Below are 25,217 nucleotides of genomic sequence, written 5' to 3'. Positions count from 1 at the left end.
GCTCCAAACTTGACTGTAAAAAATATGACTTCAGTAACCGAGTTGTCGAATCGTGGAACTCATTACCGGACTCCATAGTGTCATCTCCAAACCCCCAACAATTTACCCTTAGATTATCTATGGTTGACCTATCCAGATTCCTAAGAGGTCAGTAAGGGGCGAGTACAAGTGCACTAGAGTGCCTTCCGTCCCCTGTCCTATTGCTCTCCTATATCTTCTATTCCTTTCTTCCTATATCTCTTCTTCTATTCTTTCATTGATATGTTCTATTACTATACCTTCTTTTCTATTATTTCTTAGATATATTTTACTATGAGTATCTCCTCTATAACCTTCATCATGTATTTTACTATGTGTATATAGATATATACCCACTAAAACCCTCATTGTGTATTGGACAAAATGAATGAATGAATGAATGAATGAATGAATGAATGAATGAATGAATGAATAAATAAATAAATAAATAAATAAATAAATATGTCAGCTCCAGCACACATGGGCGGGCTGGCTAGCTGACTTTCAGCCTTCTTTTCAACTGTTTTTGCTATTCCCAGATTTCAGGAAAGCCTTCCAAATCCTGAGGACAGCAAAAAAATGACCCAATGGGCCAACCGGAACTTCAGAAGTTCTCCCTAGGATTCAGGAGGCAAAAAATGGCCCAAAGAGCCTACCAGAAATCCAGAGGCTTCAGTGAGGCCTGTGCGCATGCGTGGGAGGGATGGCATGGAGTGGTTGTGCGCATGTATGGGGGGCAGCACAGGGCTTGTGCGCATGCATGGTGGAGGGCATTGCCTTATGGGTGTGGGCACGAATATGTACGCTATTATGCACCCTCACACTCTTTTGGCACCCAAGCCAAAAAAGGTTCACCATCACTGACCTAGGTGATCAGAAAGAAACTCAGAGCCTCCCTAGCTTAATTATGCTAGGGTTATTTGTTTGTTTGTTTGTTCCTTCCTTCCTTCCTTCCTTCCTTCCTTCCTTCCTTCCTTCCTTCCTTCTATTTTTATGCCGCCCTTCTCCTTAGACTCAGGGCAGCTTACAACATGTTAGCAATAGCACTTTTTAATAGAGCCAGCATATTACTCCCCCAACCCGGGTCCTCATTTTACCCACCTCGGAAAGATGGAAGGCTGAGTCAACCTTGAGCTGGTGATGAGATTTGAACCACTGACCTACACATATACAGTCAGCTCTAGTGGCCTGCAATACAACACTCTACCTGCTGCGCCACCCTGGCTCATATAAAATGAGTGGAATAATTGCTTTGACACTTTACCTTACAAACAGTAAATATATTTCTAGAAATCAAAATGGTTCTTGTTTCCATCCAGGGTTTCATTGTGCTAGGGAATTACAATCATATTGTCAAAGAATAAAATCTGACACTGAAAAATAGGCCCTTAGAGTCAGTTAAAAGAAGTTTAATGAAAATGTGACCCGAATAACCTGGAAAAGTTTTAATAGATAATTAAACTAATTTGAAAATCAGAGTAAAATTAATGGCATAGCAGAATGTGTTCAATTGACCTGATCTCTGCTGATTTACATGAGTTGAAACTCTGGACTGAAATTTAATGAAAACCACCTTCTGAATGAGCTGATGGTAGAATATTTGATCAGTATCTAGTGAATGCCCATTGATATTTAGGATGGGTAAGTGACTATAGGTTAGCTTATAGAGCAGGGGTGTCAAGTTCGATTTCATTGAGGGTTGTGTTTGGCCTCGGGGCCCAGAGTGGGTGTGGCCAGGTTGGATGTCACACTTGTTGGGGCCACATCTGGTGGCCTGAGTGCTCTGCCAGAGAAAACAGGTTCCTGAGCTACGTTTTTGGCTACGAGGCCTCTTGCAACCCCCTGCCACCGAAAATGGAGTCAGGAGTCAGCCTTCCCAATATCCATTTTTTCTGGCAGAGGCACTGCAGGCAGGTCTTTGCTGATTTCACAGTGGCCCTGTGGGCTAAATCTAAATATCCATAGGCAGGGGTGGGCTACTGCCCGGACTGGGGGAAACACAGTGGAGTAGCGAAAATGGAGCTCCACCCCAGAGCACCCAATTTGCACTGAAAGATGTTGAAAGAAAATGCAGGGCATCCTACATAAGCCATGCCCACAGTATGGTAGTAACAATTTTAGCAGCCCTTCACTGCCCGTAGGCCTGGTCTGACCCCCGGGCTTGAATTTGACATTCCTGTTATAGAAAGATACTTTGGAAATCTTTGTGTTTGTATATATTTTTTAACCTTTTAAAATATGAAATGTTTTTCAAATACCATTTTAGTCGTCTTGGATAGTTTTATCTAGATAGTAGATACTTGTGTGATACCTTTAGGTATATAACTGAGATGCTCTTCCATAAGGCAATGTTAAAATTGTTCAGTTATTTGGCAGGACCGTTCCTGTTAATTCCAAGATAAAACTATCAGCAAAATATCTAGAAGCATTTTAGTTGTATTTTGTGTGTATTTTGAGACCCTAGTGACACAGGTAAAAATGTACCTTGGAGACTGAAAGGCAGAAAACAATAACCCACCTACACCGAGTGTTTTCAAGGAATTTGTACTAGAGCAAAGTCCTAATTACATCCAATATAATTACTGAATGACTAATTGCACAACAAAAAGTTCAAATATCAGGTCAAATTACATTTTCTTTCTGTGTTCTGTGGATTCCACCTATTATCACAACTCTTCTCAAGGAAGTGCCTTTAGCATAAGCTGTTTTTCTTCTGAAGACTGAAATTTTAAGGCATTTAACTTGTTCAATATCATGCATTGTCTGGTATGCTCTCTCTAGAGCTTGGTGTAGAAGTGGGTTGCTCCCAGTTTGGACCAGTTATATAGAACTAGTAGCAGGAATTTCCCCCCCACTCACCAAACTCTTAGCAATTGCTGGTTGGCCACTCCCCCAAACCATTTCTAATGGTGGCCTCATAGGTGGCGCCATCTTGTTTTTGCCTTCTGCACATACGCAGAAGTTTGGTTTCCAGCATAAGAGGAATTGAACCGGCAGCGATGTAAGTTAGAACCCACCCCTGGCATTGTGTTATGGGAAAGAAATGTGACTTTTGTCTTGTGATACTTAATAATTATCTCTGTTGAACAAGGGTGTAAAGAATCCTCCTGGGGTTGATCTGGCTTAATGAGAGCATAAAAGCCAGATAGGAAGATGTTTATTTTCCAGCTTGAGGACCTATAAATAGATCCCCTGAAGTCAATTTATGAGGGAATTTATATAAATACTACTCTGTAAGGAACTAAAATGCAGCTTTGCTTGACTCCCTTGGCTATTTAAATCAGATCAGAGATTTGCCCAGGCTGACTATATTATTTTTTGAGACATATGTTGTCATGCAATTCTATAACAGCAGTTTGTTGATTGTAGAATGCTTGAATTCAGCCTGGCCTAAAGTTCATTGAAGCAATGAAGATAAGGGAATTTTTGTTGCACATTTTTTTAGCTAAATGCTGCAGGGTGGACTATTCATTTTTAATTACAATCTTTCTCTCCCCCCACCCCCCAACTAGGTGCTAGAGCTTCCAGTTCAGGTTCCTGGATATACATTTTTAAATTATATTCTATAGTTGTATAGATCTGTAGTTAGCAATATTGTTTTGGCTACATTTCTGGGAATAAAATGGGGATAACTACAGCTGGGATGTCAGCTGGATTCTCTAGATAAGAGAATAATGATGCCAGCTCATCAATTTGTTTGCCTTCCATTAGCTCTGCCAGAACACAATCGTAGCTGGGTACTTTGCCCCATTTTAAGTGTTTGATCTCTAGAAGATAGCTGAGTGATAAAGTTATATAGAATATGAAAGTATGTCTCCTATGCAGGTAAAGGTGTGCAACAAGCCACCCAGGGTGGATCAGATGCAGAATGGCCAATCTAACAAAAGGGATGAAGCAACTTTGGATTTGACAGCTTTTATCATCTCTTAGATTTGAAAAATAGTTCAGATGTTACTTATTCACTTTACAGCACATAACTGAATTGAGCAGTTCTTTTTTTGGCAGCAGCGGAACAGTAATCAAATCACCTCTGAAAGGATTGGCATCTATTTTAAGTGCAGTCTCCTGAAGTTTCTGTATAGTTAATTCCAAACTATGTTTTGCGGTTTAGGCAACAAATGGTTCTGTTTTCTCGGACAGTGATTTTCAACCTTTTTTTGAGCTGTGGCACATTTTTTACATTTACAAAATCCTGGGGCACACCACCAACCTAAATGACACAAAATGACACTCTAAGACACTCTCCTCTCTTTTTCCATCTCTCTCTCCCCCCTTGTGTGTGTGTGTGTGTGTGTGTACACACTCTAGAACCATTTCCAAAAACAGGTGAGGGCTGGGGGGTTTCTCTCTCTTATTCTTTGGGTGCTTTTTATCATGTGCTTTAAATCAAGAGTCACTTCTCTCTTTCTTTTGTTTCTCTCTCTTCTCATTCTCTGCCTCAATCATTTTCTCATTTCTCTTTTTTTCTCCACTTTTTTCTCTCATTTTTCTCTCTCTCTCTCTCTTCCTCTCCTTTTCTCTCTCCTTGCACGAGATCCAGCTTTTGCGCATGCACCAGAAGCCAAATCTCATGTGAGGATGCGTGCACAAGCAGGATTTTGGCCATTTTCACCCATATTTTCACCAAAACCCACCAAAAATGGGCAAAATTATTATTATTGTTGTTGTTGTTGTTGTTGTTGTTGTTGTTGTTGTTATGTCAGTACAACACAGCAAATGAGATCACTATGCTGGATTTCATATTTCATCACCAGTCGGGCACTTCCCAAGCACCTAGGACTGTGTGATGTAGCGGCGAATTATGTTTGCCGATCCCAGTAAAGCGGCCTTTTGCAATTGACAGATGGAGATTTTGTCAATTCTGATGGTTTTCAAATGTCCGCTGAGATCCTTTGGCACTGCGCCCAGTGTGCCAAGTACCACTGGGACCACTTTCACCCTCTTATGCCAGAGTCGTTGCAGCTCGATTTTTAGATCTTCGTATTTCACTAATTTCTCTAGCTGCTTCTGCTCAATTCTGCTGTCCCCTGGGATTGCGATGTCGATGATCCATACTTTCTTTTTCTCCACAATCAGGATGTCTGGTGTGTTATGCTTCAGAATTTGGTCAGTCTGATGTCGGAAGTCCCACAGTAGTTTTGCTTGCTCATTTTCGACCACTTTTTCGGGCTTATGATGCCATCAGTTCTTTGCCACTGGCAAATGGTAGTTCCGGCACAAGTTCCAGTGGATCATCTGTGCCACAGCATCATGTCTATGCTTGTAGTCAGTCTGTGCGATCTTTTTGCAGCAGCTGAGTATGTGATCGATTGTTTCATCTGTTTCTTTACAGAGTCTGCACTTTGGATCGTCTGTTGATTATTATTATTATTATTATTATTATTATTATCATTATTATTATTATCATTATCATTATTATTATTTAGATTTGTATACCACCCTTCTCTGAAGCCTCAGGGCGGCTCACAGGATAAAATGTAAACAATACAGCAACAAATCTAATCAATTAAAATTACAAACTAAAAACCCAATACAGTATAATCAATCAACCAATTCATTCACAACCACACATTTCATTTATTAAACCGGTGTGTGTGTGTGTTTGATCTAATTGCCCCATGCCTGGTGACATAAATGAGTCTTAAGACTCTTACGAAAGGCGAGGAGTGTGGGGGCAGTGTGAATCTCTGGAGGGAGCTGATTCCAGAGAGTTGGGACCACCACAGAGAAGGCTCTTCCCCTAGGCCCTGCCAGACATTGTCTGGCCGACGGGACCCAGAGAAGGCCACCTCTGTGGGACCTAACTGATCGCTGGGATTCATGCGGCAGAAGGCGGTCCCGTAAGTAATCTGGTCCTAGTTTGAGATTTCACATCCGGCCCATACGCAGAAACCAAATCTCATGTGGGCGCACAGAAATGCAGGCACATCTCCATTTCTGATAATGGATCACCAATCCCAGACATACCGGCTGCAATCCACTACTGCAACAGCACTGAAAAAAGTAACTTATGACCGTTTCTCACAGTTGCAATCATTTGCAGCATCCCTACAGTCATGTGATCAAAATTCAAAGACTTGAGAACCAGTTCATACTTACAACCATTGCAGTGTGCCAAGGTCCTGTGATCACTTTTTGCGATCTTCTGACAAGCAAAGTCAGTGGGGAAACCAGATTCACTTAACAACCAGGTTACTAACGGATCGACTGCAGTGATTCACTTAATAACTGTGGCAAGTAATGGGGCAAAACTCGCTTAACAAATTCTTACTCAACAACGTAAATTTTGGGTTCAGTTGTGTTCCTAAGTTGAAGACTATCTGTACTTTCTGAAGAATTGCACCAATTAGCATTATTTTTATGTGGGCATATCACTTTCTTCTCCTGAGGCTGGCATCAAACTGATGGTCAGAGCGACTTTCGGTGGACCAGCTGAGAATACTCACGGTAGATGGTCATCTTCAGGGCTAGCTATGATTTCAAAGTGAGAGATCATTTGAAGGCAAAATGATAAATCATAGTCTAACCACAACTGGGCTGACCATTCTAGCTAGCACCATTGAGAATGAAGACATTGTGCCTTTGATCTGACCAGAATATCTTATGGTTCCTGGAAACTAGATTAAAATAATTACATCATAGAAGTTTTTCTTTAATTTTTCCAACATTTTTTTTACTGTTTTTGTACACAGGTACAGAAAGATGAGGGCAGGATAAAATCTATTTTTAGATGGTAATTAGGTAGTTTTGCATACAGTTTGGAAAATTGGAAAGATTTTCTAATCCTTACATTCTGTGTCTTAATAAGAAACGATTAACAGAATTCAGGCTTGCTTTCTTCTTTGATTTTTTGCTGCTTACCACAGTGTCAGTTGCTTTAATTATTTCTATTTAATTACATCCTAGAATTTGAACTCTCCTCATTAACCTTCATCAGAGTGAGCCATCCGGGCTAACGCGGATCATGGAAACAACATCTTGCGCAATCCTTCTCCCCACCCCCACCCGCTTCTTTGGCTTTGGCTTTCCCTGAATCCCTTCAAGTCATTAATTGAATATTAGAGCACTTGGCCACTTAGCAATTCAGATCATAAAGCAATATGGGCAACATGAGACTGCAATAGTTCAGTGGTCTCCACATTCTTTTCTTCATGCTTCATTCGCATTTTTAAGAGACTACAAAAAAATATGCTTCATCTAAGATTAGCAGCAAGTGAAGGAGAAATGTTTACTCTAAGCATGTCACTGTTCTTTTGCTGGTTGATAGTCTCCAAAAGAAAGCTGAGATTTTTCAGTGTCACATTCAATCATTGGCTTTCTCAATCTGTGAAGATATGTTCTGAATAGACATTTATAGAATTCAGGTGTCAAATGACTGAAAAGGAATGTGGTACAGACCTCCTAGGTTCTTCCATGTCTCTGTATGCCTCTCACACCAAGATCCATGAGGGGACACATAGACTCTTAAAGTTTTGGCCTTATTTGAGAATAATAAAATAAACAGACCTTTTATTACAGTCAAAGACTATCAATATAATAATAATGATAATAATGATAATAATGATAATAATGATAATAATGATAATAATGATAATAATGATAATAATGATAATAATGATAATAATGATAATACAGTAGTCCCTCGCTATACCGCGCTTCACCTACTGCGGCTTCACTTCATCGCGGGTTTCTGAGGAAGTCGATCGGCAGATTTAAACAGCCCGCCGAACTCGATCGGCAGGTTTTTTTTAAAAAAAAAAATCTAAAATTGTAAATACTGTATTTAAATACTGTATCTAAAATAAATGCTGTGTGGGAAGGGTTTATAAACACTTAAAACAATGAAAACTTACCAAACAATTACAATATAAATACTTAAATAAGTACTATCAGTCGATAAATTCCCCATCGCGGATTTCACCTATCGCGGCCAGGTCTGGAACGTAACACCAGCGATAGGTGAGGGACTACTGTAATGATAATAATGATAATAATGATAATAATGATAATAATGATAATAATGATAATAATGATAATAATGATAATAATGATAATAATGATAATAATGATAATAATGATAATAATGATAATAATGATAATAATGATAATAATGATAATAATGATAATAATGATAATAATGATAATAATGATAATAATGATAATAATGATAATAATGATAATAATGATAATAATAATAATAATAATTATTATTTTTAAAAACCAAAAAACCAAAAAAACAGAACATCCAAGAACCGTTTCAGATTCTTAGAATCTAGACATTTTAGTATCTCTTTGATCCTAGTAGCAGATTCTTGGGTGATAAATGTAGTCCTTGACTTAAAACAGTTCGTTGACCATCCAAAGTTGGTCGTCACCCAAGTCAACAAAGACATGCTAGGTGTTGAGGTTCTTGGGCATCTGGAGACAAATGACTTACAAAATTCATGACTTTTGGCTGAGCAACCAAAATTGACCCATTGTAAATATACAAAAGATGTACATATCTGGCTATGATGAAGGCTTTGCGCAGTGGCAGTATCGTAGCCAATGAGGTTTATCCGAGGCGCAATTATTGCTAATTGGAAAATTTGAGAATAACCTAATCAACATAAGAACATAAGAAGAGCCATGCTGAATCAGGCCAAAGCCCATTGAGTCCAGCATTCTGTGTCACACAGTGGCCCACCAATTGTACATGGGGATCTTGAGTAGAAAGAGAAGGCAAACCCCTCCCTTTCCCTTGACCCCCAACAAATAGTACTCACGGGAATCCTGCCTGCCTCAACCAACATAGATGCGGTACATGGACATCCGTTTCAATAACCACCGATACACTTGGCATCCATGAATCTGTCTAATCCTGCCTTGAAGCTATCAAGGCTGACAGCTGTCACGACCTCTTCTGGAAGTTAATTCCATAAACCAACGACTCTCTGGGTGAAGAAATATTTCCCTTGATTTGTCCTCACTTTCTTACCTATGAGCTTTAGGGAGTGCCCCCTTGTCCTAGTATTGTGTGATAGAGCAAATAATTTTTCTCTATCCACCTTTTCTATTCCATGCATGATTTCATCCCTTAAACGCTGTCTTTCAAGGCTGAAGAGACCAAGGCAGTGCAACCTGGTATCATAAGGGAGGTGCTCCATTTCCTTTATCATTCTTGTTGCCTTTTTTGCACCTTTTCCAGTTCCATTATATCTTTCTTGAGGTGTGGTGACCAGAACTGTACACAGTACTCCAAGTGTGGTCTCACCATCGATTTGTACAGAGGCAATACAACGACTTATTTTCGATTCTCTTCCTAATCATGCCAAGCATAGAATTTTCTTCTTTTAATGCTGCTGCTAACCATGAAAGACAAGGTTAAAGGATCCCCAAGTCTTTATCCTGGACCTAGCATATCTTCAGAACCAGGGGTGGGTTCCAACTTAACTCGCTGGCACTTCACTTCCTCCCATGCCACATGGCTCACCTAGTCTAGCAAATGTTTTATATGCTCTGGTTAAAAGTACAATATTACTAGAGAAGAAGCTACGCAAGTTTAGGTTAGCCACTCTTGTTGCCTTTTTGGAAATGCTGTTGCAGTGGGCTCTGGCATTTAGATCATTAGAAATTACAGGAACATTCCAAGGTTCTTAACTGAGTAAGGATCATTGACAAGGTCATGATCATCTAGTTTGTATTTTGTGTGCTGATTATTTTTGATAATGTGTAAGACTGAGCATTTGTTGATTGAGATTTTCAATTGCCAGTTGTTTGACCATTCTGATACATAGTCAAGGTCTTTTTGACTGGTAACAGTATTGTCAGGGTATTGACTAGTTTTACATCATCTGCGAGGAGAACACAGTTGCTTTTAATATGATCACAGAGGTCATGTACGTATATATAAAGAATGTTGGCCTTAAAACTCTGCCTTGGGGGATACCAGATACAGGATTTTATAGAGTGCTTCCTATATTGACCCATTGATGCCTGTTTGACCCAAATGCATTTGTGCAGGGGTCCAGTAATACCATAAGATTTTAGTTTTAGAACTACCGGTAATTTTAGAAGTAATCGTCAGGCATGGGGGAAATGAGATATCTCCCCCGGGCTTATATAGTTTATGTATGGTATGTTTGTGTTATATGATTTTTAAATGAGGGGTTTTAGATAATTCTTAATATTAGATTTGTTACATTGTATACTGTTATTATTGTTGTTGTGAGCCGCCCCGAGTCTTCAGAGAGGGGAGGCATACAAATCTAATAAATTATTATTATTATTATTATTATTATTATTATTATTATTAATTAATTTGTCATGTATCACTGAATCAAAAGCTTTACAGAAGTCTATATAAATCACATCTGTTGCTTTCCCTGGCCGAGTGGTGTAGTCCATATTTTTTTTTTAGTGTAAAGTTGCAGATTACAGCAAATTTTTCTCTGAAACCAAATTGTTAGTTGAAATTGAATTGTTGAAAGTACTATGTTGTAGACTGGATATAGGTGATGTCATATTCCTCCCCTTCATTGAGAGAGGGCTGTTCAGTTTTGACATAGATGACCTCTTTGACTCATCTTTCAAATCAGTGGTCCTCTCTGTCCAAAATGTGAACTTTGCTGTCTTCACAAGAGTGGCCATTGCCTCTTTAAATGCACATGGGTCCTGATGGGTCTGTTCTCCTATGTTGTACCATGCATTTATGTTTTCTTTCCTGAATGTACAGATCTGCATATGACTCACTGCATTGTATGGCATATACCACGTTGCTCTTGAAAAAGCATATTTGAGACAACTATGACCTGGATGATTCAGAATCTCCATAGACAAAGGGGTATTGTTGGGAATTATACCTGAACAAAAGACTAGAAAGGCCTTGGATTAGGGAAGGTATCGCTAAATATATCAGTTATTTCCCCAGTAAAAGAAATATTTCACAAGTAGCCCTATCCAACTTATTGCAGAAGCTGTTCATAACACGCTCAGATGTCCAAATGTGCACACTTGCCTGAAAACATTTGTTCAGTTCTGCAATTTATTTTTGTACTATTATCCATATGAAGTGTTTACGTTGAATAATGCGGTAACGTATTTCAGTAAACCTGTTTTCACACGTCACCTTTTGATAGTGAAGCTTTTAAGTTGACTGGAGACAGACAGCTTTGCCCCTTTGTCTCCACTTTAGAGAAAATGAAACAGATGGGATCTCCAATTCTCTGCACATTGCTGTATAAAACCATTGCAACCAATATAAATGCTCTGGTTAAATGACAAAATAATGGTGGTCTGTCATCTGAGTTATGGGAGTCATTTTCTTTTCTAGATTACATTACAGTGTTTGCTATGCAGTTTTATGAGGTTCATTTTGGATTCTGTACCAGGGCTCTCTAAGCAAGGCTTTTTGAAAAATCCAGGTAGCCCAATCCTCCTTCCATCATAAATTTAAAGACTAGATGTATCCCCTTTCCCCTTCCTATAAAAAGTAATCAGAAAAATAGTCATTCCTGAAATTGGAAGTGAATGTTTAAGGGAGGAATGATGGAGCCATACAGAGTAAAAAAAGACAGTTTGCTTTGTGTTGGTTGATTGATTGATTACATGCTATCAAATAGTTGCCATTTTTTAGCAACTAAAGAGATAGATTTTCCCCATGATTGTTTTGTGTTACTAACATTAAAAAAAATAAGTCACTTATCCAAAATGCTGCTTTTCTTATTGCCATTGCTCAATATACTTTTGTTTTGTTTTTACTATGATTTAGCTAATGCAGCAGCACATTTTCCCCAGCTACCATCATCTAATAATGCCACATTTATCAGAGAGAAAATGAAATAATCATTATTATAGGAGTAACAAATTAGATTTGCTTGAAACGGATGACATTTTACAGCTACATTTGATTCTGTCTAATAGAAAACAGACAGGCAAAAGAGATTACTTCACCCAAAATATCTACTTGAAGTCTTTTGGGGGGGAAAGGTAACTTTGACACTTGAACTTTACACAGGAATGCCATGGAGAGAAAAATTCTTCAATGTGCATTACTTGAAAGAAACTATTTTCTGTTTTTCAACTGTCATATCAGTTGCATATTTTGCTATCATATTTTAGATATGGGAAGCTGCTGAATTTGCAGTCATTAGATATATTACTTTGTTGATGCATTTCTTACTAGATTTGATTTGTGTGAATGGCCATAGTGAGTTACAGGGCAATTAAACATTTGGGTTATTTTTACTATATATTAATTGTTTTATAAAAGAAATATACTGAAACTGAACCCTCAGAAAACACAAACATACACATATAAAAACTCAAGAGAAGATTATCCACCAGAAATATAGAGGTAATTGGCACAGCAAAAAGATTAAAAAAACTACAAAACACAGTTTTAGATGTGGGCAAAAAACAAAGTCTCAGATTTCTTAAATCATAAGGAGAAAATACACCGTTTGTATTCAAATATCTAGGTCATTACAACTTATTCCAAGCTATCAAGCAAAAAGGGGGGGGGGGGAAATCCCAGAGTTTGATAAATTTGCAAACAGAAAAGTGGAGGACAACCAAGAAAAATAACTAACATATTACAACCAGAGAAAGAAAAAAAATGAGCTTACATATAAAACTCTGTGTAGTTCTATTATGAACCTGTGGAAACAGATATTTGCCAATAGATATTGAAGCAGCCAAAATGAATTGAAAAAAAGAAAACTGAGTTTAATTGATACAATCGCACATTCTTAAACTGAGAAATTCTAGCATAAAGTTATTCTTTAGTTTGAATGCTCGCTTGAATGTTATTTGGATTAGATATGAAACGTTTGGGTCAGTTTGTTTGTTAGTTTAGGTTGATGATATTTTATTTATCTCCACTGCAGAATATATGCAATATTCTATACAATGGATACACTTACCTAATATCTAACCAGCTGAAATTGCATCCTAGCAATCTTATTTATTTATGTCCCACCTTTATTATTTTTATAAATATTTCAAGATGGTAAACCTACCAAATGTACACCTTCTTCCTTTTATTTTCCCCACTACAACATAATACTTGTGAGCTACTTTTGAGATAGGCTGGACTCAAGGAGAGTGATTGGCCCCAAGTCACCCAGCTGGGTATCATGGCTAAGGTAGGACTTGAATTCACGGTCTCCCACATTGTAGCCTTTGAACTCTGACCCTGGTGAGGTGATTTTAAGCACTTGCTCTATGTTTCTGGATAGAAGAATTGGACTCATTTGTGGTTTTGCACTAGTTCCTGTGTGGGGGTAAATCCTGAGGAATACTATTTGGAGTTGACCCAATAAAGCGGTGGAAGTGATGTGCTGGTGCCTGGAGGCTGTTGGGGTCTGGATGGGTGTCAACAAGCTCAAACTCAACCCAGACAAGACGGAGTGGCTGTGGGTTTTGCCTCCCAAGGACAATTCCATCTATCCGTCCATTACCCTGGGGGGGGGGGGAATTATTGACCCCCTCAGAGAGGGTTCACAACTTGGGCGTCCTCCTTGATCCACAGCTAACATTAGAACACCATCTTTCAGCTATGGCGAGGAGGGCGTTTGCCCAGGTTCACCTGGTGCACCAGTTGGGGCCTTATTTGGACAGGGAGTCATTGCTCACAGTTGCTCATGCCCTTATCACCTCAAGATTCGACTACTGCAACGCTCTCTACATGGGGCTACCTTTGAAAAGTGTTCGGAAACTTCAGATTGTGCAGAATGCGGCTGCGAGAGCAATTGTGGGGCTTCCTAGATTCGCCCATGTTTCTACAACACTCCGTGGCCTGCACTGGCTGCGGATCGGTTTCCGGTCACAATTCAAAGTGTTGGTAATGACCTTTAAAGCCCTTCATGGCATTGGACCACAATACCTTTGGAACCGCCTTCTACCGCACGAATCCCAGCGGCCGATAAGGTCCCACAGAGTTGGCCTTCTCCGGGTCCCATCGACCAAACAATGTTGTTTGGCAGGCCCCAGGGAAAGAGCCTTCTCTGTGGTGGCCCCGGCCCTCTGGAATCAACTCCCTCCGGAGATTAGAACGGCCCCCACCCTCCTTCTCTTCTGCAAGTTACTCAAGACCCACCTATATCGCCAGGCATGGGGGAATTAAGACATCTCCCCCAGGCTTTCTTATATTTTATGTTTGGTATGTATGTGCTGTTTGGTTTTTTAAATTGTTGGGGTTTTTTATATAATTTTATTATTAGATTTGTTCCATTGTTATACTGTTTTTATTATTGTTGTGAGCCGCCCTGAGTCTTCAGAGAGGGGCGGCATACAAATCTAATTAATTGAATTGAATTGAATTGAATTAAACCCTTGGGGTGTGTGCACTGGATAGGATACTTGATTTTTCTTTCTCTTTGAAAGACAGCCCCAAGGTAATCTGGTACCATACCATGTAGGGCTTTGTAGGTCATAACCAATACTTTGATTGCATTTGGAGACCAACTGGCAACCAATGCAGCTCGTGGAGTGCTTGGGAAACATGGGCATATCTCGCCATATAAACATAAGTGTGTGCATGTGTTAAAACCTCTCTGTTAAGTAGAGAAGCTTTTATTCAAGAAGTAGAATATGGCATTTTTGCCTAGGACAAAGAAGAGGGTGGTTTTTGAGCACAGTAGATAACAGAGGTGAGTCAACCTGCTCAGTTTGCTGATCATTCCTATGCTCTGCTCTCCTTCCAGTGCTAAATATTTCCACAACAGTGTCTACACAGCTTCCTACACAGCTTCTCTTATCTAAACTGCACCAAAAAAGAGAAGGCTCTTTTGAGGGTTCAGGAAAGAAAACAAAGCTCAAGAAAGCAAGTTAAAAAAAAAAGAATTGTGTTTATGTGTACAATGAAAGCACAATTGTGTAACTTCTTATATCAAGGTGTTAGAAACCAAGATTTTGCTTTCATCTCCTTTGAATTCTTTGTGAATTGAACGATAGTCAGCCCTTCAAGGTAGGTGAGGTCAGGAAACAAAGACCACAGACACTACTGTAACTTCTCTTCATTGTTATATGATGTTAGAATAAAATGTTAAAAACTTGCCAGAGCTTCCTTTTCCCTCTCTTTTATACCCAAGAGATTCAAGGCAGGCTACACTTGCTGATGTTCTTGTAACGCCTATCACATATTTTCTTCGGAGGTATCTTCTTACTCCTCTACAGGATCAACAGCTTCTATCTTCTCTCTTCTTATCTGTATACTCGATATGGATGGTGTTATCTATGTCTCTGAAGATATGAGGCAGGGTACAAAATGAAGTGAGTCATTAAGTGAAATAAGACATAAGAAAAGAGGTTGGGTTGGATGGTCATGTAGGGTCCTTTCCAGCATTTGATATTAAAATGCAGTAAACATCTCTGTACTGGGAAAATACAGAGGGAGTTACAATACATAGGCTTAACTTAAAGTGACCAGATTTTTAAATTGTGAAGCGGATCACCATTGATGGGGGTGGGTGGGATTTCTCTTTCTTTTTTTCTCTCTCTCATCCTCTCTCCCTTTCTCTCTGGGAAACACCCTCACCTCTACGCAATGTACAGGCAGCTGGTTCCCAGGCTGTATCCTACGAACATGGCTTCAGTGCAAGGCCTACCCTGAGAGAGACACAGTAATTACTGGGAGACACAGGAAGTACTGGGAGACACAGGAAGTACAACCCACCCAGGATATCCCCAAGACGCTTCGCCATTTCCTTCCGCCATCACCAAAGAGGAGAGAGAGAGAGGGAGAGGTAGAGGTAGGGAGGAAGGAAGGAAAAAAATTGAGACATTGCAGAAAATGCGCTTTCCACGGGACAGATTATGAAAAAGTGTGACTGTCCCATGGAAAGCGGGATGTCTGGTCACCTTAGCCTAACCATATCCAAGAATTAGCTTAACCACAAACTATTAAGACACAGGTGCAAATGTACTTGTCAGTAGGAAAGAAGGTACATGTTATTTTAATGTCTTAATATAGCAACAAAAGGATGAAGCATATTATAACCAATCCCTGATGTTTACGTGTCCTTGCTAAATTTGCATACTACTACTACTACTACTACTACTACTACTACTAATAATAATAATAATAATAATAATTTATTAGATTTGTATGCCTCCCCTTTCTGAGTATATAATATCTCCTTTCCTTAGAAGTTGGTTCAGATGATCAAACTTGTTTCTGCTTTATTATTCTGGACCTATTTGCACAAATAAAAGCTTATCTTGGCTCCTATGGTCTGAAATCCCTTCCTTCCTGCAACATTTATGCATCTGACTATGGTTTGCCAGTTGATTTTACCCGTTTCCAATCTTTTAATACTTTTACATGTACACATATGCAGGCGTATACTAGGAACGCAAGTTCTAACGTAGCCTTCAGAGTAGGATTTGGATTTCTTCAGAAGCCTAGCACTCTTTGCAATTAGTCTGGATTTAAGAGTTCCTTATCCGGCACCTTGCAGGCACCACCACTGTTAAGCTTCCTTTGTGAAGTTGCAGCTTTGAAAGAGCATGGGGAAGCCAGAATTTTTTCCTCCCTCTAGAACTTGAAATAATCCAGTTTGTTTGGCTCCTCTCAAGATCTTATGCTGGAAAAAAAAATTATACACTTTAATAGAAATATTTTTTTGCCTTCATTAAATTAAATCTCTAAAGCCCAATAGCATTTCCAGTGCTTATATGAAAATGCCAGTGGGGATTGGAGATTAAAAGCTGTAGTTTTATACAAGTCAATGAAGATCTCAATAGGAAAGAACACTCTTCAGATATAAATTGCTCCAGTATAAAAATTGCATTTTAAAACACTTAGATCCTTTAAAAATACAGTTTTCAGCCTTGTTATGATGTCTGTTTACATGTATTTACTGTCAGGCTCATATACATTAGGCCTCTGTTCAATAACATTTCATTAATTATATGTTATTATTATATTTTGTTTGTCTAGATGCTCAGTTTTTGGTTGCATTTTCATACAAACCTGAGCCATTGAGCTATTTGCATTCAGCTGCAGTGCTGAATTTTCAACTCAAGTGTAGGAAAGTGGAATATTTTCTGTGTGCTTGTTATGAGCTTCATTTTATGACACATTGGCACCAAACTATCAAAGGTCATTTTTTCCTTCATGACCTTGAGAGATGACCCAGGGCGGGTTTAAATGGAAAACAACAGAACCTGTCTCCTTATCAAAGCTGTTAGAAATGTTTGTGCTTTCATCTATCCAGAGAACAAATCTGATGGCTGTTTTAGAAGTAAGAAAAATAGACTTTAGGATCAAAGAATATTAGTTTATTCTTAGTTTATTCATTCTATCTAGTCAGATGAAGAAAAAGTTCAAGCATTCTTCTAAGTAGAAGTCATGAAGGATAGCTTCATGTCCTCTTGACACTGCTAATCACAGTAAGCAATATTCAGATTTTTCTTGGTGAAAGTATCTCCTGGGTGATTATGCTCTGACAGATTTTCACAGTTTAAATCATAGGTGGATTGGGTCAGGACCATTTTCCCCTCATTCAAAGTAGTTATAGTTAGAAGCACATATCCCTATCATACTGTTCCAGTGAAGGGCTACCAAGATTTTTACTACCACCCTGTGGGCGTGGCTAATGCAGGACGCCCTGCATTTTCTTTCAACATCTTTCCGTACAGATTGGGTGCTCTGGGGTGGAGCGCCATTTTCACTACCCCACTGTGTTCCCCCCCAATCCGGGCAGCAGGCCACCCCTATACTGTTCCCTTCCAACATCAGTAATCCAAGGATATAAAACTCATAGAATAAAAGAAGATCAAACTAAATACAGTTTACACAATACTATTCATTATACAACTGCATAACTGTCTGAAAAAATAATCTACACTTATTTCATGATCTTTTGATTGGTTACTTTTTAAATCTTTAACCTCTCTCTTTTTAAGGATGACATTAATTACAGACCCCCATTACTATCTTAGGCTTCCCTTTCCTTTCAACACAGAAGTCTGACCATGAAAAATAAAAATAAAACATGAGATGCAAAGTTCAGAGATTCATGCTTTGGCTTCTTGAACTTTTAGGATCATTCTAATCAGAAGAGCTGCCTAGGGACGTATTAACCTTTGGGAAAATAATGTTCTTCTTCCTCTTTGTATCACTCTACTCTATCCATCTTTAAAACCTTAGAACAAGAGCTGATCAATAAAGGTGATTTGAATATTCTTTGTTTTGAATATCTTTACAAAATCCCTATATAGAACAGTTTGCTCTTCCAAAGAGAGGAAAAGTAGCAGATGAATTCTGACCTCAAAGGACAGAAAAACAAAAATATCCAAACATTTTTTAAAAATACTGCAAAGATAATTGCCCCAGAGAGATTGGGGTTGAGTCAACTTCCTGGAATACAGAACAAGGGAGAATGTGCTACCTCCAGACTGATATTGGCTAGACAGCATATTTTTGGAGCAGTGGTGGCTTCCTACTGGTGCGCTAGGGTTTGCCATTTCAGTAGCGGCCCAAAGATTGTGCAATTTGTACACGACAGCTCCAGTGTCATCTTCACCAGTCTGTCATGCGCTGCCATCTTTTTCTGCGTATGCGCAGAAGCAAAATCCCCCCAGGAGACAGGTGAGATTTTGGTGGTCACCAAAATTGCATGTGCCCAAGCGGCCCCTCATGAGATTTTGGTGATTTTTTGCTTCCTGTGCATATATGGAAACAAAATTGTGTGAGGGGACGCACACACTCGAAACTTGATGATGTTCACACAGCGCACTGGTAGCCAGGTAAGAGGAACACACCCCTGTTCTGGAGCTATAGAAATATGCATGTCCAGGTATATCTCTGATTTCTAGGCTAGGATAATCACCTTGTTTTTCTCCTTCTAAACTGTACTATTGTTAATTTTCTTATTATTCTTGCTACTTCTACTTTATGCTTCTATCCAAAGATCTGTGCATGCTCCAATGCCAATAATAGTAAATTGCTTTGTGATTATCATATGAAGAAATATGTTCTTAAAATATATCAAAAACTACACTGGAGAAATGCTAAAAGCTACAATGAATCTGAGGTGAACTTCTTATGTTTGTGAAAAAATATAAAGCTTTTCATGTGCAGGGACATCATTAATATTCTTCTGCTGTATTATTCAGCATGCAGATTTCTTTAACTCACAAGAACGGTTTTACAAAGAGAGATCAAAATTAAGGAAAAGGGAAACCCTCCTCTCTACACAGCTGTACGATGATAGCTTTATGAGAAGGTTCATAAATGGGGATACACACATTAAAACAAAGCTGTCAGTCAGAGACAAAACTGCAATAAATAAATGTGCCTGTAACTATTTAGTTATATCAAGGTTTGGATACAAGATTTGATGTCCCTCTGTGCAAATTTGATTCCAGAACTGCTCTACACCTTATGACTGGGACGTGCGTTTTCATTCATAACACAGGATCTCTTTCATAAATCTGGCTTCCCTTCCCAGATATCCTATTAACATCCCAACTTTGCTGAATCCCCTAGGGAAAAAAAAATTGGGGATCACACGAGGGTAGCGCAAGAAGAATATATCTCATCAAATACCTTGTTGTAAAATGAACTCAATTCAATCAGGACATTTCCATCAGGTTGGTTCTGGATTCTGCTACTACTGGTTCACTCAGGGACGCACTGTGCGAGCAGGAGGGGGCATGTGTTCATGCACAGTCCTAAAAAAACCTTCTGCACATGCACAGAAGCAAAAACCAAGATTAGAGAACTTGCTTGCCTATGTGGCAGTCCTGGGTCTTTGCTGGTTCCAGTGACCCAGGCCCCCAAGTTACTAACAGTTCTATAAAACCAGTCCAAAGCAATAGGAACCTACCTCTGGTTTCCATAGAAAAGGGAAAATCTGCTTTCCTGAAACTGTAAGTATTGAAGTGGTGAACTAACATTTTCTGTTTCTTGCAAATAGCATGGTGGTAGAATACACCAGCATTTTAGTCCACTTATCAGTTCAATCTGTTCATCGAAACTGATGGATACAACAAGGAAGATAGCATAACGCCAACTGTCCCAAGATGAGTGGCCTCTGCATGGATTAATTATTTTGTAAAATGAAGGTGAATCTATACATTCTCTCAGAAGCTCAAGATAGTAAACATGATTTCTTTTCCCATTTTGCTGTCACAACAGCACAGGGAAGTAGGTTAAGCCAAGAGTTTGTGACTGTAGGGATTGTTTATATTCTTTTCTCTTAGTGTTCAGCACCACTAACCATTTTAATTTAGCGGTGTTTGCAGACAAACCGACAAACTAGCTACACAGAGACTAATTTTGCAGTAGGAATTATTTCAGGCAGCAGCAATTATAGGCAAGGAATCTAGTTGCTTGATATCAAAATTATTATCTTTCTTTGTGGCTGAAGAAGAGAAAATTCTCTGTATACCAAGAGCTGGCAAACATATAGCCAAGCTAATTTATGCATTCACAGAGGTAAGTATACAACCTCTCATTGATAGTGTTTTTCTACTAACATATCCCATCCCTTAAATAAATGATGGTTGAGAACAAGGCCCTTGGGCTTCAGCATGCATTTATTTTATAAATTTAATTCTTGCTGGGTTAGATTATTTTTCCCATAGACAATTAAACTTGTCTTTGATTTTAATTAAAAGCTCTCCCTAGGCTGGCATTTTTTTAAAAAAACAACACACTACAATTTACTTTGTAGAAATATGTGTTCTTTTCTTTCAAGGTGTATAATTTAATGTTTTTCATTCTCTGCTACTTTGTACTTATATATTTGTGCATAATAATGGACTCATCAGAATCTATATTTCATATTGAGTTTCTAATTAAAGCTTCTTGATATTTTGTATTAAGAGTCGATGAGGTGACTAAACTCTAAAGCAGAAAAAAATCTGAGTAAAAGAAATTCAAATTTTATAAAATAATGTCTAATTAGTTAACCGAATCTTTGCCAATCTTTCCCTTTTCTGATATGCTGGACTATATTTCCCAACATGACTGAATATTCCATATGTTAACAGAGATAATCCTCATCATATCAATAAAGTTGAGAGTTTTACTTTGCGAAATGTACTTATAGAAATAAACAAAGTGGTGTGATGTGCAGTTTTAGCAAGGAAATGAATTGTTCCAAAATTATACTGGCTAAATTATATTGGCTTAAATTTTATCATCAAGCTTATAAGCTTTATCTGCTGGGGATTGTTACATTCTAAGTACCTTATGTATAGTTGGACTTCTGTTTACGTTTTGCTGATGGAAAAAGTCCCCTGATTATGTTTTTTAGAGTTGATAAGTGTGATTTTGTTTTGCTAAAACACATATGGTTGCAATAAAGCTTTAAACCATCATCATCATCATCATCATCATCATCATCCTATGAGGACATAAGATGCTGGGAAGAAAAGCTCAGCTGGATTAAACCAAATATCCATCAGATCCAGATTTTGTTTCCCCTAATAACACAATGACTTAATGCCAGTTGCTTTCTCCTGCTATTACTGCTCAGAAATTGGCATTCAGCAATATACTGCCTTTGCATATGAATGTTATGCAGATTAGCTAGATGTGCACATTTTGAAAATGATCTGAATGGACAGCTTTGGACTTTCCTTGATCAATGCTGCTTTATTAAAATAGACTTAATTTTTTCCAGGCGGGTAAAAAAAAAAAGTTGCTGTTGCTTTAAGAGTTATATTAGTTTTAACCAATAAATCCTCCCCCACTTGCATTAACCTTAAAAAAAATCAGGGCACTTTAATGAACAGTAGAGATGTGCGGGCTGCAGAAGGCCCAAAGAACTTCTTCCATATCATGCATCCTCTAATGGAGCTATATAAGGAAACAGATAATTCTCTTCTAGAAATGAATAATCCCTGTGAGCGTACTTCATAAAGCAGCATTTTCCTCTTGCTGTTAAGAGCAATGCAGCCATTTTTTAAAATGCTTTTCCTATTTTGCCTGCGCAAAATAGTAGGTAGAAGAGGCTTCTTTGTGTGCCCAGGGCCTGGCCTTCTACCATTTATTGGCCATAGCAGGCTGAGATGTGAAATGTCTCATCAACACACATTGTGGCAGCTCTTCATCTCATCTTCATACATTGGTTGTGTAACATACAGCTCTTTGCTGAGACAAATTGCTCTTTGCTTCACCTCTGACTGTATAGCCACCCAGTATTAAATTCTCTCTCTGTTATGCACGTGCAATTTACATTAGCAACTGAAGTCTAAAAATGCCATGAAACTACTTATAAATATCAAGGCATTTGCATTACTTCATACCTAAAATATTGATGTTTCCAAATCTCCTTTGCGATTGAGTGTTTAACAGCAAGAGTAATTGCAATAAAAATGATACTATTGTACTAGTACAGTGATGGTGAACCTTTTTTTCCTTGGGTTCTGAAAGACTGTGCGCGTATACTGTCATGCATGCATGAGCTCCCACACCCATAATTCAATGCCTGGGGAGGGCTAAAAGAGCTTCCCCCACTCCCGGAGACCCTCTGGAAGCTGGAAACGACCTGTTTCCTAAGTTCTGGTGGGCCCAGTAGGCTCGTGTTTCGTCCTCCCCAGGCTCCAAAATTTCCCTAGAGCCGGGTGATGGTAAAAACACCCTCCCCCATCCCCCCTGAGGCTCTCTGGAAGCCAAAAACATCCTCCCAGAGCCTCTGTGTGAGCCAAAAATCAGCTGGCCAGCACACACATGCTTGTTGGAGCTGAGCTGGGGCAGCAGCTCGCATGCGAGCAGATATTTATTTATCATTTATTTATTTATTTAGTCCAATACATATTGAAGGTTAATGAGATTAACCATGTAGAATATATATCAAAGAAAGGAAAGGAAAGGAAGGAAGGAAGGAAGGAAGGAAGGAAGGAAGGATAGGAGTGAAGATATAAGAATAAAATGCAATACATCAATGGAGGATACAGGGAGAGATATATGAGTGGAAGAAAAGAAGTATGAGATATAGGAGAGACAATTGGTCAGGGGACGGAAGACATCCTGGTGCACTTATGCACGCCCCTTACTGACCTCTTAGAAATCTGGAGAGGTCAATCGTGGATAGTCTAAGGGAAAAATGTTGGGGGTTAGGGGTTGCCACTATGGAGTCCGGTAGTGAGTTCCACACTTTGACAACTCGATTGCTAAAGTCATACAGACTGTTGCTAAAGTAATAAAGACTGTATTTTTTTACAGTCCAGTTTGGAGCGGTTAATGTTAAGTTTGTATCTGTTGCGTGCTCTTGTGTTGTTGTGGTTGAAGCTGAAGTAGTCTTTGATAGGCAGGACATTGCAGCATATGATCTTGTGGGCAATACTTAGATCATGTTTAAGGCGTCGTAGTTCTAAGCTTTCTAGACCCAGGATTGTAAGTCTAGTTTCGTAGATATGTAGATATGTAAGTCTAGTTTTGTAGATATGGCTCTGCGTGCCACCTGTGGCACCCGTGCTATAGGTTCACCATCACTGTACTAGGAGAGAGAGAGAAAGAGAGAGAGAGAGAGAAAGAGAGAGAGAGAGAGAGAGAGAGAAAGAGAGAGAGAGAGAGAGAGAGAGTGAATGGGGGGGAGAGATATTGAATTGTATACCTTGAATCTCCTTTTGAAGCATTTTTTTTCCTCCCACGTTTTATACCACATATTACTTGTAGGACACATACATTTTGCAGATATTGAGAATTGTTTCTAGCATTCTGGGATTATCCGACAAATTTAACAAGATGATGTATGCCTTTCAGGAGACATATTTGATGTTCCATTTATTCTTAGCACTGGCACTCTGAGGGGCACCGAGCTTTATCTATACTTGTCTTATAAATAGAAATGGAGGGAAGGAGGCAAAAAGAGCAGCCGAAGGAAAGACCTGTCTGCTAAACTTCATGCTACAGTGAGAATGCAGTGAGACATTAAATACCACTTTCTGCTCATTTAATTGTGCATTACTGTAATCTTGCCTTTTGGAATCAAATAACATGCCACTCATCTCCCTGTTTCCTATTCCATTTCGTGGAGCCTATATTTTTTTTCTTTTAAAAAAATGCAGATACCTATGGCTAATTTAAATGCAAAACTCAGCCTGTGATGGGAAGGCATAAACATAGAAGCCTTCCTGTGCTAGTTAATTCTCTCTCCTTGTAGGGCCATTGGGCTTGACAGTGTCGGGAAGCAGAGAGGCAGAAATGTTGGCTTCTAAGACTTCACGCTGATTAAAAACAAACAAATTGCGAGTCGAAGAGGAGAAAATCCGCTCACTCAAAATTGCTTTGCCATTTTTTACTTTCTATATTTGATAACAACTCTCCATCCCCCTTCCCTTCCCCCCTCTCTCCTCTCTTTCTCTCTCTCTCTCCCATACACACACATACAAACAAGCAGACCAAAAAGCAAGAGATATTGTTGGCCTTTTGCTTGACAAGAGCACCCCTTCTCCAGGTTATTAAGTTGAAAAAGCAGTCAAGTATTAATGCTGAAATTGTTTGCACGGCTCCCCTCCTCGTCACCAAGGACGTTCAGCTGGGGAAGGAGTGGAGGAGTTATAGACCGTGTTAGAGGGAGGAAGGGAGTAATGCAATACTTAGAAATACAGGTGCTCTTTTGTTGTTCCTGGATCAAAAACAGGTCAACCGATTTCGACTGGAAATCTCGGGCTGTTGGTCCCAAGGTACTTAAAGCACCATTGTAGTTCATCACGCTATATACTCTTGGAAAATGCTAGATAATGCAAACGCACAAAAGGAAGGAAACACGGTGAAACAAAGAAATCATGTACCTGCTCTGTGATCGACATTGTCACAATGATATATGGGATGCATTCAAAATGTTGACGTAAGGATAATTCCTATGAGTACAATGCACTTCTAAGATGCCTCCTAATCTATAAATTGCAGATGTCTATATAATTCAATAAATTGCTTATGTTTCCCCATAATCCTTTCCTCTGGCCAACCATAAGAATTGAATAACTATGTACTCTATGTAGTTAGGAACGAGGCAACAGTTGTGCTAATTTCTTATTACCCTGTTTTGAAAATGCTGCTGTACATTAAAGTGATTTTTTGCAAATGAAAGCTAAAAGCTAAGCAAAAGCTCCAGTCTGTTTTTGCCTAAAGATGATTATTGCATTCTCTATGTTTTACTAAATGACAGACCAATTTGTTACCTGCCTGCATAAACATTTGCCTGTATTAGAACCAGAAATGTTTTATTTTTATTAGCACAAACTTTTATCTTCCTATG

General features: G+C 38.9%; 1 protein-coding gene and 1 pseudogene across 1 annotated transcript in view; both read left to right on the top strand.

Annotated features, from left to right (window-relative positions):
- BEND5 (BEN domain containing 5) overlaps positions 1-25,217 on the top strand; it is a 1,001,406-nt gene that overhangs the window by 718,511 nt on the left and 257,678 nt on the right. The gene's annotated exons all lie outside the window — the stretch shown is intronic.
- On the top strand, positions 8,537-8,618 carry LOC139166061 (U4 spliceosomal RNA; annotated as a pseudogene).

The sequence above is a fragment of the Erythrolamprus reginae genome, chromosome 3, assembly GCF_031021105.1.
Source record: "Erythrolamprus reginae isolate rEryReg1 chromosome 3, rEryReg1.hap1, whole genome shotgun sequence".
NCBI classification, from domain to species: Eukaryota; Metazoa; Chordata; class Lepidosauria; order Squamata; family Dipsadidae; genus Erythrolamprus; species Erythrolamprus reginae.
This window is presented reverse-complemented; position numbering and strand designations above follow the sequence as displayed.